The following is a 13136-nucleotide window of genomic DNA, read 5'->3' as shown; positions in this document are numbered from 1 at the left end:
TTAGGTACAGTGATATAACTGAGGGTGACCCTATGGAAAGGAGGACAGGGCTCCTGTGTCCTTAACAGTTGTATAGAAAAGGGAACTTCAGCAGGTGTCATTTGTATGCAGGCAGCACCTGGTGAAATTCCCACTTCAACACAACAGTTAAAGCTGCAGGAGCCCTGCCCTCTCTTGTATCTGGTCACTCTAGCATAGCCCCTGTGATGAAGAGGGAATTTCATCAGGTGCTGCATGCATACAAATGACACCTGCTGAAATCCCCTTTTCTATACAACTGTTAAAGATACTGGAGCCCTGTCCTCCTTTCCATATGGTCACCCTAGCTTAGGCAGAGAGAAAGCAATTACCGTATTTCTTCGATTGTAAGACGCCATCAATTGTAAGACGCACACTAATTTCAGTACCACCAACAGGGGGGGGGAAACCTAAGACACACCCGCGATTCTAAGATGCACCTCATTTTTAGAGATGTTTATATGGGGAAAAAAGTGTGTCTTAGAATCAAAGAAATAGGGTAGGTCAAAATCATCCTTTGAGCTTTACAGCTCGAGTAGAGTTTCAGACTCCCTGGTTCCAGTCCAACCTTCTAACAACTACACCACATTGGCGGCTACAAAGGTACTTGGTACTTCTATTCTGCTATGATTTCCCACTCACTTAGGATGACTATATGGAAAGGAGGACAGGGCTCCTGCATATTTAACAGTTGTGTAGAAAAGGGAATTTCAGCAGGTGTCATTTGTATGCCTGCATCACCTGGTGAAATTCCCTCTTCATCACAACAGTTCAAGCTGCAGGAGCTAGACTTGAGTGTCCAGATATAAAGGAGGACAGGGCTGCATGCATACCAATGACACCTGCTGAAATTCCCTTTTCTATGCAACTGTTAAAGATACAGGAGCCCTGTCCTCCTTTCCATATGGTCACCCTACCTCAAGCTCCTTTACTCCCCCAAACGACCTCTTTTGTATCTGGAGTGACCAGATACAAAAGAGGGCAGGGCTCCTGCAGCTTGAACTGTGGTAACAAAGCAGGACGTTCCCCAGGTGGTGCATGCATACAAACAACACCTACTAAAATTCTCTTTTCTATACAACTGTTAAAGATACAGGAGACCCATCCTCCTTTCTATATGACCACCCTATAAAGGGGGACTCCTTTAGAAGGTCATGTGCATTATGACACATGCTTCTGAGTGTGGCAAGGCAACCCTGCTGTGTTTGGGGACCCTCCTGCTCATTCTGGTGAGTGGGGCCCTGCGCTTGTACCCCAACATCTGTGGCTGGCAGCACCATTACTTGCTTTTGCAGGTTTTCTGTGACTCCGATAACAATGGAATCGATGCACCCCCTGGTGGCAAGCAGAAACTTCAGATTTATCTACTCCAGTTTCTCTACTTCTCCCCTGCAACATTTTAGGGCTGGAGGGGCAACGGTGCATTTGTTCAGCATTCCATGAACAAGAATGATAAGAAAGCAAGCCTAACGAATGAGCTGCCTGCACAGAGTCTGGAGACATGGCCTGCCAAGATATTTTTGATGTATGAAATTCAGACACGGTTGATTGGCGCTCCCCCCGCCCCCAATGTCCTCACACCCATTGCATGTCCCAGCAGTTCTGCAATGGCAATGAACTACCTTGTAATTGCAGGCTGCCATTCCATTGGGATTGGAGACAAACCCTAGAGCACCCTTGCCCAACCTGGTGCACTCTAGTGCACTTAAGACTACAACTCTGTGGATGATGGGAGTTGCAGTCCAAAGACGTCTGCAGGCACCAGGTTGGGGGTGGCCGACCTAAGAGGCAGGCAGCTCACAGCGGGAGGCAACGACCCCTTTTTATAAGAGCCAAACTGGAGATTAACTTGCAAAACACAGTAGATAAGGAGTGAGCTCTGTAGTGAGCCCTGCTCTCAGAGGGTAGAATCATAGAATCATAAAATAGCAGAGTTGGAAGGGGCCTACAAGGCCATCGAGTCCAACCCCCTGCTCAATGCAGGAATCCACCCTAAAGCATCCCTGACAGATGGTTGTCCAGCTGCCTCTTGAATGCCTCTAGTGTGGGAGAGCCCACAACCACCCTAGGTAACTAATTCCACTGTCGCACTGCTCTAACAGTCAGGAAGTTTTTCCTGATGTCCAGCTGGAATCTGGCTTCCTTTAACTTGAGCCCATTATTCCGTGTCCTGCACTCTGGGAGGATCGAGAAGAGATCCTGGATCGAGAAGAGAAGCCGAAACAGCAACACCCATCCACACGAGGGAGGTGTCGGCAGGAACTGCAAAGTTTGTGGAAGCACAAAACATCTTTACAGCCCAATGGGCTGTTGGAGGCATGAAAACGGGGGGGAAGGGAGCACAGAAGGGAGTGAACCTAAACAGGGTGTGGCTGGCGGGCGGACTGGGACCTTGAACAGAAGCACCCCACAATGCAATATTTTGTTTCAGGATCTTCTTGCACAGAATAATTCACATTCACAACTACTGTCATGTTATCTTCGGTGCTTGTGTCTGAAGAGACCAATGCTAGCTTGATTCTTCTTTAATAATGTTTCATTGAGTTTAAAAAAAAATACAATGAAAGCAAAAACAAAACACATTAATACTAATTCAGAATCCCTCCCCATTTCCTCACCAAACTTGGTCAATTTCACACATAAAAATCTTCCATCTTTCATTTTCTTTTTCTATTCGAGGGTGGTATATTATTAATATTTTCTATTTCATTTATTTATATATAATCTTCTTTTCATGAGTCCCGCAAATTTCTATAAGCTTCTGCCAAAGTTATTCTGTTCGATTCTTTTTTTCACGTAGTCTATGTATTTTTGCCAGTCCTTCTTAAAAGTATCTCTTTTCTTTATTCCTCTATGTACGCTTAACTTCTGCGTGAGTTTTTGGTTTATTGCTATGTCCCAGATTTTCTTTTTCCACATTCTGTCAACATCCAGGCTGTCTTCCAGTTACTTGTTGTTAATTGCCTCGTGGCTGTCAACAAAAATCCAACTAATATCTTTTCTTTTAACACTCTATTTACTTTAACAAACATATTCAATAAAGCTAACTCTGGTGTTTTGCTAATCTTTGATCATTAATTTTTCCTGTTTCTTGAAAAATCTTATCCCAAAACTTCCTACATTCCCACCACATATGAATTTGGGTTCCATTAGTTTCACATCCTCTCAATAGATCCTTATTCATTTTTTGCCAACTTCACGGGTGTCAAGATACCACTTCTGAACTAGTTTTAGCGCACCTTCTTTTATTATTGTGGACAAATGCTTTCTCTCCTGCAAGTGTACAGGCAGGGTCACAGCCATAGGGACATCCCAGGTTTCATTCAACGCATAGTTAAAGCAATGGTATTCCCCGTAGTAACCTATGGCTGCGAGAGCTGGACCATAAGGAAAGCTGAGCGAAGGAAGATAGATGCTTTTGAACTGTGGTGTTGGAGGAAAATCCTGAGAGTGCTGTGGACTGCAAGAAGATCAAACCAGTCCATACTCCAGGAAATAAAGCCAGACCGCTCACTTGAGGGAATGGTATTAAAGGCAAAACTGAAGTACTTTGGCCACATAATGAGAAGACAGGATACCCTGGAGAAGAGGCTGATGCTAGGGAAAGTGGAAGGCAAAAGGAAGAGGGGCCGACCAAGGGCAAGATGGATGGATGGATGATATTCTGGAGGTGACGGACTCAACCTTGGGGGAGTTGGGGTGGCAACGGCCGACAGAAAGCTCTGGTGTGGGCTGGTCCATGAAGTCATGAAGAGTTGGAAGCGACTGAACGAATAAACAACAAAACAAAATGTGTGTGTGTGCCTGTTCAGAAGACACCTTAAACCACGGCTTTAACCATGGTGAATAAGGCCTCATTCACCGTGAATTAAAGCCATGGTTTAAAGTGTCTTCTGAACGGGGCCTGGGTGTGTGTAGGCCCTTTACTTGGGGAAAGAAAAAGCATGCAAGGCAGTTTCTCAACAGATCTGCTCCGTCCTTCCAGTCTTCTGCTCAATCATCAGCTTTTGGCTTGGGTAACTGGCAAGAACTAGGCCTGCCTCCTACCTACTGACTGGGCTGGGGTTTTACTGAGAGTGGTAGTTGAGCCCAACTGGAAAGCACAAGGTTGGAGAAGACATTTTTCTTCCGCTTTCTTAATGCTAGAACCCAGTGGGGTCATCCCATGAAGCTGATTGCTGGGAGATTCCCAGCTGAATTGCTGGGAAATTCAAGACAGATAAAAAGAAGGACTTCTTCACACAGAGCATAGTTCAGATGGCTGGTTGGCCACTGTGTGAGCAGAGTGCTGGACTAGATGGACCCTTGGTCTGATCCAGCAGGGCACGTCTTATGTTCTTACGGAATTCGCTACCACACGTCATAGTGATGGCCACCAATTTGGCTTTAAAAGGAGGTTAGACATATTCCTGGAGGAGAAAGCTAACAAGGATTACTAGTCCTGGTGGCTCAGTTTTATCTCCAGTATCAGAGGCTGTAGGCCTATGTACACCAGTTGCTGGGGAACATGGGTGGGAAGGTGTTGTTGCACTCATGTCCTCCTTGTGGGCTTCCCAGGGACAGCTGGTTGGCCCCTGTGTGAACAGAGTGCTGGACTAGATGGACCTGTGGTCTGATCCATAGAATCATAGAACAGTAGAGTTGGAAGGGGCCTATAAGGCCATCGAGTCCAACCCCCTACTCAGTGCAGGAATCCACATTGATACATCCCTGATAGATGGCTGCCCAGCTGCCTCTTGAATGCCTCTAGTGTGGGAGAGCCCACAACCTCCCTAAGGAATTGGTTTCATTGCCATCCTGCTGTAACAGTCAGGAAGTTTTTCTTGATGTCAAGCAGGGCTCTCTTTATGTTCTTATGGGAGGCTGCACTAGGCACTTTTTTTTAGATTTATAAAAAATAAACTTTATGGATGTTTGATGCCGCTAAATAGCATGAAACGTATTTGTTTAAATTCTGCCTGTTTTGCATCAATTCCCCCACCCCAATGTCTGGCTGCAGGATAGCATCCATACAGGTTAGATGTGATTCCCATTGTGTTTGCATTTTCTCCTCTTGCTGCGAACTTCCTGCATCAATGGCAAAAATCATCATAGAATCATAGAATCATAGAATAGCAGAGTTGGAAGGGGCCTACAAGGCCATCGAGTCCAACCCCCTGCTCAATGCAGGAATCCACCCTAAAGCATCCCTGACAGATGGTTGTCCAGCTGCCTCTTGAATGCCTCTAGTGTGGGAGAGCCCACAACCTCCCTAGGTAGCTGATTCCACCGTCGCACTGCTCTAACAGTCAGGAAGTTTTTCCTGATGTCCAGCCGTACATGTCATCTACCGTAGCAGGCCGGAAGATTGTTGCCGTGTTAGTATAAAAGGCGCAGCATCAGTCAAGGAGATCATGATCTTTTATCCAGCAAGAGCCTTCATTTCCAGAGCAACCATGTGACAAGTCCCCCGGTTTGGAGACACAAAAATAGATAATCCAATTCATTTCGGAAAAATGGCTGCGGCCGTACAGACCTTTTTTTTCTAAAGTAATAACCGAGGACGTGGGTGTCTTCGTCCGTCAACCCCATAGTGCAAGACCGTGAAACGTAGACACCTGAAATTTGGCATGCACACTGTGGGGACCATAGGGGTCTGCACCTTGAGTGCTTTTGCTTTTAAAAGGCATGCATACATTTTAATGTATTTAAACTTACCCGTGTGGTTGAAGCTTGTGATAACTTCTTCAGCCACTGGGAGGCAGACTTCCCTAACCAGCACATAGTGTTCCAGTCCAGTTTGGCGACATGGGGGTATGTATGCCTGATCCCTCCCCACTGCTGTGGGGCTTCCCTCTTCAGGGGAAGGGAGTGGACAGCTTCTCCCATAAGGGGCTGCAGGAGTGCACCGGACGTGCCTTCATTCCGACTTTGACAGCTGCATAAGTTTGCTTGAAGGTGTCACTAAGACAGACTGAGGGCTGTTCCGATCTGTGTGAATCCAGGTCCGCTTGCTAGTTGAAAAGTATAAAAGCCGCTGCGTCCGAACACTTCCAGATGTTTTCTGAATAACTGAGATCCTCTTTGGACGAACGGCTCGTTCCTGTGGACTGTGCTGCTTTTGCTTGCGTGGGTGAGGGACATAGCATGGGCGAATGCCAAGTTGTGGGAAGTCTGGAAACAAAGCCCTATGAGGAGAGGCTGAAAGAACTGGGCATGTTTAGCCTGGAGAAGAGAAGACTGAGGGGAGACATGATAGCACTCTTCAAATACTTAAAAGGTTGTCATACTGAGGAGAGCCAGGATCTCTTCTCGCTCATCCCAGAGTGCAGGACACGGAAAAATGGGCTCAGATTACAGGAAGCCAGATTCCGGCTGGACATCAGGAAAAAATACCTGACGGTTTGAGCAGTATTACAATGGAACTAATGACCTACGGAGGTGGTGGGCTCTCCCGCACTAGAGGCCTTCAAGAGGCAGCTGGACAGCCATCTGTCAGGGATGCTTTAAGGTGAATTCCTACATTGAGCAGGGGGTTGGACTTGATGGCCTTAAATGCCCCTTCTATGATTCTACGATTTTAAGACATCACAAGCCTTGCCAGAGAAAACTGGCATGTTAGAGAAAGGGTTCCTCTGAAGTTCTGTAGGAGACTTCAGCTCAATGGGAGAGCGCCTGTTTCACATGCAGAAGGTCCCAGGTTCAAAACCTGGCACCGCTGTTTAAAAGGAAACCCTAGAGAAATGATGCTAGTTAGAACAGACTGTTACTGCGCTAAATAGACAAAGAGTCTGACCTGGTCAAAAGAAGTTTTCTCAGCCCCTAACTTTTCTCTCAGGTATCTCGTTTTCTAGGTGTAAGACATTTTTAATCCTCAACCCAATACATCAACATTACAGTCAATATTGTTAGAAGAGATGTGGTCAGATTGAACATTCCCATCTTTGGTGGGAATGTTCAACAGTGCAGGAATTTTGGAACATGGTTGCTGATTACTGTCAGGAATGTTTTCATGGTAGACCCCATGTAACTCCCGAAGTTACGCTTCTTCATCCTTTTGAACCTAAAGACCCTGGGGATGCTGGGAACTGGAGTCCAACACTTCTGCAGGAGGCCAAGTTGGGAAAAGTTGGTGGAGAAAAATAGAACAATGGTCTGGCTTTGTGTAAGGCAACTCCTCACCTGGGTGTCCTCTGTTGGAAACAGAAAGCTGGGCTAGGTGGACCTTAGTATGACTGAGCAGTGCTCTTCATATGTTCAGCAACCCTTACCACCACCAGCATTTTCCTGGGCATAATTCAACCTTGCACAATTATTATTATTATTATTATTATTATTATTATTATTATTATTATTTATTTATATAGCACCATCAATGTACATGGTGCTGTACAGAGTAAAACAGTAAATAGCAAGACTCTGCTGCATAGGCTTACAATCTAATAAAATCATAGTAAAACAATAAGGAGGGGAAGAGAATGCAAACAGGCACAGGGTAGGGTAAGCAGGCACAGGGTAGGGTAAAACTAACAGTATAAAGTCTGCACAACATCAAGTTTTAAAAGCTTTAGGAAAAAGAAAAGTTTTTAGTTGAGCTTTAAAAGCTGCGATTGAACTTGTAGTTCTCAAATGTTCTGGAAGAGCGTTCCAGGCATAAGGGGCAGCAGAAGAAAATGGATGGAGCTGAGCAAGGGAAGTAGAGGCCCTTGGGCAGGCGAGAAACATGGCATCAGAGGAGCGAAGAGCACGAGCGGGGCAATAGTGTGAGATGAGAGAGGAGAGATAGGAAGGAGCTAGACCGTGAAAAGCTTTGAAGGTTAACAGGAGAAGTTTATATTGGATTCTGAAGTGAATTGGAAGCCAATGAAGAGATTTCAGAAGCGGAGTAACATGGTCAGAGCAGCGAGCCAATCAAAGACATTTCATAGAAACATACAATAGTGGAGTTGGAATCATAGAATAGTAGAGTTGGAAGGGGCCTACAAGGCCATCGAGTCCAACCCCCTGCTCATTGCAGGAATCCACCCTAAAGCATCCCTGACAGATGCTTGTCCAGCTGCCTCTTGAAGGCTTCTAGTGTGGGAGAGCCCACAACCTCCCTAGGCAATTGGTTCCATTGTTGTACTGCTCTAACTGTTAGGAATATTTCCTGATGTTCTGCCAGAATCTGGCTTCCTGTCACTTGAGCCCATTATTCTGTGTCCTGCATTTTGCAGGTCCTGGCCCTCCTCTGTGTGACAACCTTTCAAGTACTTGAAGAGTATTTGCTCCCTCTTCGGGCCTTCCCCACCCCCGGGTTGATTTGAAAAGTGTGTCTGCTCAATGTCTTCCAGATACACAAGGGTTAAAGACACTGGAGGCCGTGCCTAGAAAACACACGTGCGCGCACACACACGTACACACACACACACACACACACAGAGGTTGTCAACTCTATTAACCATTAACCGTGCTAACCCTGTTAGGTGCTGTACCAAACAGGTAACCAATTCGTGCCCAGAGGATGCATAAAACTCACAGCTGAAAAATTCCATAGCTCCAGCCTCATCTCTGTGGCCGTCTCTGTCACTGGCACAGTCCGACGCTAAGACTACAGCTGCATGCTTTGGCAAATCTACCACCCCGTGAGTCTGTCTGGACTGGAAGAGGAAGCTTCCGATGAATGGGGAACATTATCTGGGTTGCCCAACACAAAGCAGGAAATTAGGCATGCAAAGAGTTTAGATGAAGCATTGGTAAAATCATCCAAACAGGGCTTCCTCTTCTTTCAGGTCCTGGGCCAATCTAGAAGGCCCTTTTGACTGCTCCACAATCCCGCCCACCCCACCCAGCTACTTCATCAGTATGCTACCTTTCTTAGGTCAACGAAAAGGTCGCAAAAAATGTGCAAGCTTTCAAAATCTACAGATCTCTTCTTCAGGCAAGGTGTTACAGAAAGCAGGTTTGGGATGAGTGTGGGAGGCTCAGACTTGATGGTGAAATCACAATATCTGCACATTCAGAGTCCCAAAATGAAGTGGGGGTGTCTGCAGACATACAATTTAGGTTCTGCAGGTCATGTGATGGTTACTGGTTGGACCTGCAACTGCCCTTAAGATTGCTGGGAACCAGAAGTGGGCAAAGGTTGTGCAAGCTTTCAAGAACTGCAGGTCTCTTCATCGGGAAAGGTGTAATAAGAAGCAGGTTGTGTGTGTGTGGGGGGGGGTACCTTTGGTAGTCTTTGCAATGACTTCATGAGTTGCTTCTTTCCCAGCACTAGAGGAAGGAACACCCAGTAGATGCTGGAAAAGACTGTTTCTTCTTCTACCAGACGAGGAGTATCTTCCTGCTATTCCTCTGATAGGGTTACCACCTTTAAAAGCTGGCCCTGCTCCTATGCCCTTAACAGCAGTCTGAGAGCCCAGCTATGCATGGGAGATGTCTCCTGATGTCTTTTTTAAAAAATATTTATTTATTTATTTATTTATTAAATTTATATACCGTCCCATAGCCGAAAATCTCTGGGCGGTTTACAAAAGTTAAAAACAGTGAACGTTAAAAAAAGCATACAAAATTTTAAACCATCAAAAACATTAAAAAAAAAAACAGTATAAAAACAATCGTATCCATTTAAAACCAACAGTTCTGGAGTCCGTTAAAAAAAAAAAAACTTAGTGTTGTTAAATGCTGTTAAATGCCTGGGAGAGAAGTCTTGACGTGGCGCCGAAAAGATAACAATGTTGGCACCAGGCGAGTCTCATCGGGGAGATCATTCCATAATTGGGGGGCCACCACTGAAAAGGCCCTCTCCCTTTTTGTTTTTAAAGCTTAAAAAGAGCAGGGGAAGGAAGGTTGTTGTTCAGCTACAGTGCAGATTTCCTCGGATCTGTCGTCTCAGGCCAGGACACTTTTCTCGGACAGCTCCTGATCTGAAAAGCCACCATTCTTCCGCTGCAGCAACAAAACCCTGAAAGGAGAGACGCCGGTGTGAAATTGCCCAACTAGAATTTGTCAGCAAAATTGATTCTATATTGGTCTTAATGGAGATCGGGGATTTGTCTTCCACTACATGTGTTAATATTTCAAAGGTGGGAAGATTGCGTTATCACCAGTCACTACCGCTCTGAATAGTCACCCTGCTTATCTTGTGTACATTAGAAATGTGTATAGAAATGCCATGGACCCACAGTACCTGTTGCACTTCAGGGCCTTTTGCCCCCTGTCCCATTTAATTTTTTCCCTTCACTTTCTGCCCATGTATACCTGCCAACTGAGGAATAACACTCCATGCCTCTGATGAAGTGGGCTCTAGTCTATGAATGCTTCTGCCACAATAAATCCATTAATCCTTAATGTGCCACGCAAGACAGGTTGGACTTTGAAGGTCTGTATTGATAGTGCCCCTTATGGATGGCCCTACGGAAAGGAGGACGGAGCTCCTGTATCCTTAGCAGTTGGACAGAAATGGGAATTTTGGAAGGTGTCACATGTAGGAATGCAGTACCTGGAGAAATCCCCTCTTCATCACAACAGTTCAAGCCGCAGGAGCCTTGCCCTCTTTTGTATCTAGTCACTCTAGTATAGCTCCTGCAGCTTGAACTGTTGTGATGAAGAGGGGATTCACCAAGTGCTGCCTGCATACAAATGACACCTGCTGAAATTCCATAATAATAATAATAATTAATAATAATAATAATAATAATAATAATAATAATAATAATAATAATAATTTATTTCTTATCTGCCTCTCTGATTGGACTAAGATGGGGAACAACAGCAAGTATAAAATACATAAAATATTGATTAAAAACATAGCATGTTAAAAACATCCTAAAAGCATCCTAAAATTCTACTGGATAGGTCTGCCGGAAGAGATCAGTCTTGACTCTCAGTTCTTGAATGCTAAAAGACTGCCTAGCTGTTAAAAATACAGGACCTGTCCTCCTTTTTATATGGTCACCTTATGCATGCCTACAAATGACACCGGCTGAAATTCCCTTTTCTATACAACTGTTAAAGATACAGAAGCCCCCCTCTCTTTATTGTGAATATTAACAAAATAGAACAAAAAATGTGGAAAAAAATCCATATATAGGAATATCATTTACTGTTCATTTAAAAAAAGGGGGGGGGAGTTATGCATAGGTTTCAAGGAAAGCAGACGATATATCCACCACAAAGAGCCAGTGTGGTGTAGCGGCTAAAGTGTTGGACTGGGAGTTGGGAGATCTGGGTTCTAGTCCCCACTCAGCCATGGAAACCCACTGGGTGACTTTGGGCCAGTCACAGACTGTCAGCCCAACCCACCTCACAGGGTTGTTGTTGTGAGGATAAAATGGAGAGGAGGAGGTTTATGTACGCCACCTTGGGTTCCTTGGAGGAAAAAAGGCGGGATATAAATGCAATAAATAAATAAATAAAAATAAAATGTATTTATCCACTCGCATTACTCCGATATAACACCCGTTCCAATGTGGATAGCAAGATACAGGAGCCGTGTCCTCCTTTCCATCTGGTCACCCTAACTTATCCGGAGCAATGGCTGGTTACGTTCTGCCAGGGGACGCCTCCTCTGACCTACTCCGGCCCTTCTGTTTCTCTGCAGGGGAGCCCAACTGGGTGGTTGACAGGCCAAGTAATAATCCTTATCGCGATCATTAATGACTCCTTTTTATAGCAGGGTAAATTTACACTGCGAAGTCCAAACACTGAGCCTCCCAGGGCTGGATCGAGCCGGCGGACAAGTAGAGGTTGTGGAGAGACCTTGGGGGCACAGAACAGTGCTTCACGGAACTAGCTAAGGAGGCAGGATTTGAGAGCAAGCTGGTGGGAGGCAGGAAAGAAGGATCCCAGCTTGGCTAACTGGCTTCCTGCCTGCTAGTGGTGCCAGACCACCTATCACTTAGATGACTCTCCTTGCACACCTGTTTCCTAGCTGAATCAGCCCCACAAGCAGCTCTTTGGCAGGTGGTGGTGGGGTGATTCTGCTGGGAAACAGGTGTGGGAGGAGAGCCCTCCTTGTGTACCCCTTTCCTAACAGGATCAGGGCCCTGCCAGCCCACCAAAGAGTTGATTGGCAGGCTGGCAGGAGACCAGTTTTGGGGCTACGCAAAGTAGGGTGACCATACAGAAGGGTAGACAGGGCTCCTGTATCTTTAACAGTTGCACAGAAAAGGGAATTTCAGCAGGTATATGCATGCAGGACCTGGTGAAATTCCCTCCATCGCAACAATTAAAGCTGCAGGAGCCCTGCCCTCTTTTGTGTCTGGTCCCTCAGGGCAGGGCTCCTGCAGCTTTAACTAAATTCTCTTTCCTATACAACTATTAAAGATACAGGAGCCCTGTCCTCCTTTTCATATGGTCACCCTAACGTAGAGAAGACTCTCCTCTTCATGCAACCTGCATAGCGGAGTGACAGCATGTGTAGGGGAGGAATTGGGGTGCCAGGACACCTCCGGGAAAGCAGTGCACCCATGGTGGGCCCCAAAGGTAGCCTTTGTGACAGTGGAGGCTGGTGGCTCCGAGGTTGGTGGGGTCGTAAATCCGCTCCGGGTTTCAATCAGAACCAGTCAGAACTCTAAAGGAGCTCCCAAAAGTGGGAAGCCTGGTGACTGAAACCCAGAGCAGATTCATCTCCGCACTGACATGGGAGCCACCAGCCTCCACTGCTCTGTGGCCCATGAACCGTGGCAGTCCATCCCTGACTGAAAAGCTTCAAGGCAGGTGCAGGTGTCCACAGCCGTCCCTGCCTGCTATGGGCAAAGGTGAAGACCGGCTTGGCACAGCAAATCGGGAACAAGGGTGGCTGATTGGACAAGTGAACAAAGAGGTGAAAGGCGAAGTTGCCAACTTCTTTTTTTACTTGCCCTGCTCCTGAGCCTCTAAATAGGGTGACCAGATGGAAAGGAGGACAGGGCTCCTGTGTCTTTAACAGTTGTATAGAAAAGGGAATTTCAGCAGGTGTCACTTGTAGGCATGCAGCACCTGGTGAAATTCCCTCTTCATCCCAACAGTTCAACTGGAGGAGCCCTGCCCTCTTTTGTATCTGGTCACTCTAGTATACAGTGGCGGCCAAAATTGTGGGCACTTTTTGAATTTTTCATGTTTTGCAACTTTGCACATGAAATTCAAATGTTTGTATATCAATGGAAAAAAACTGA

This window comes from Elgaria multicarinata, chromosome 8 (assembly GCF_023053635.1).
Source record: "Elgaria multicarinata webbii isolate HBS135686 ecotype San Diego chromosome 8, rElgMul1.1.pri, whole genome shotgun sequence".
NCBI lineage: Eukaryota > Metazoa > Chordata > Lepidosauria > Squamata > Anguidae > Elgaria > Elgaria multicarinata.
Note: the sequence above shows the minus strand (reverse complement) of the source record.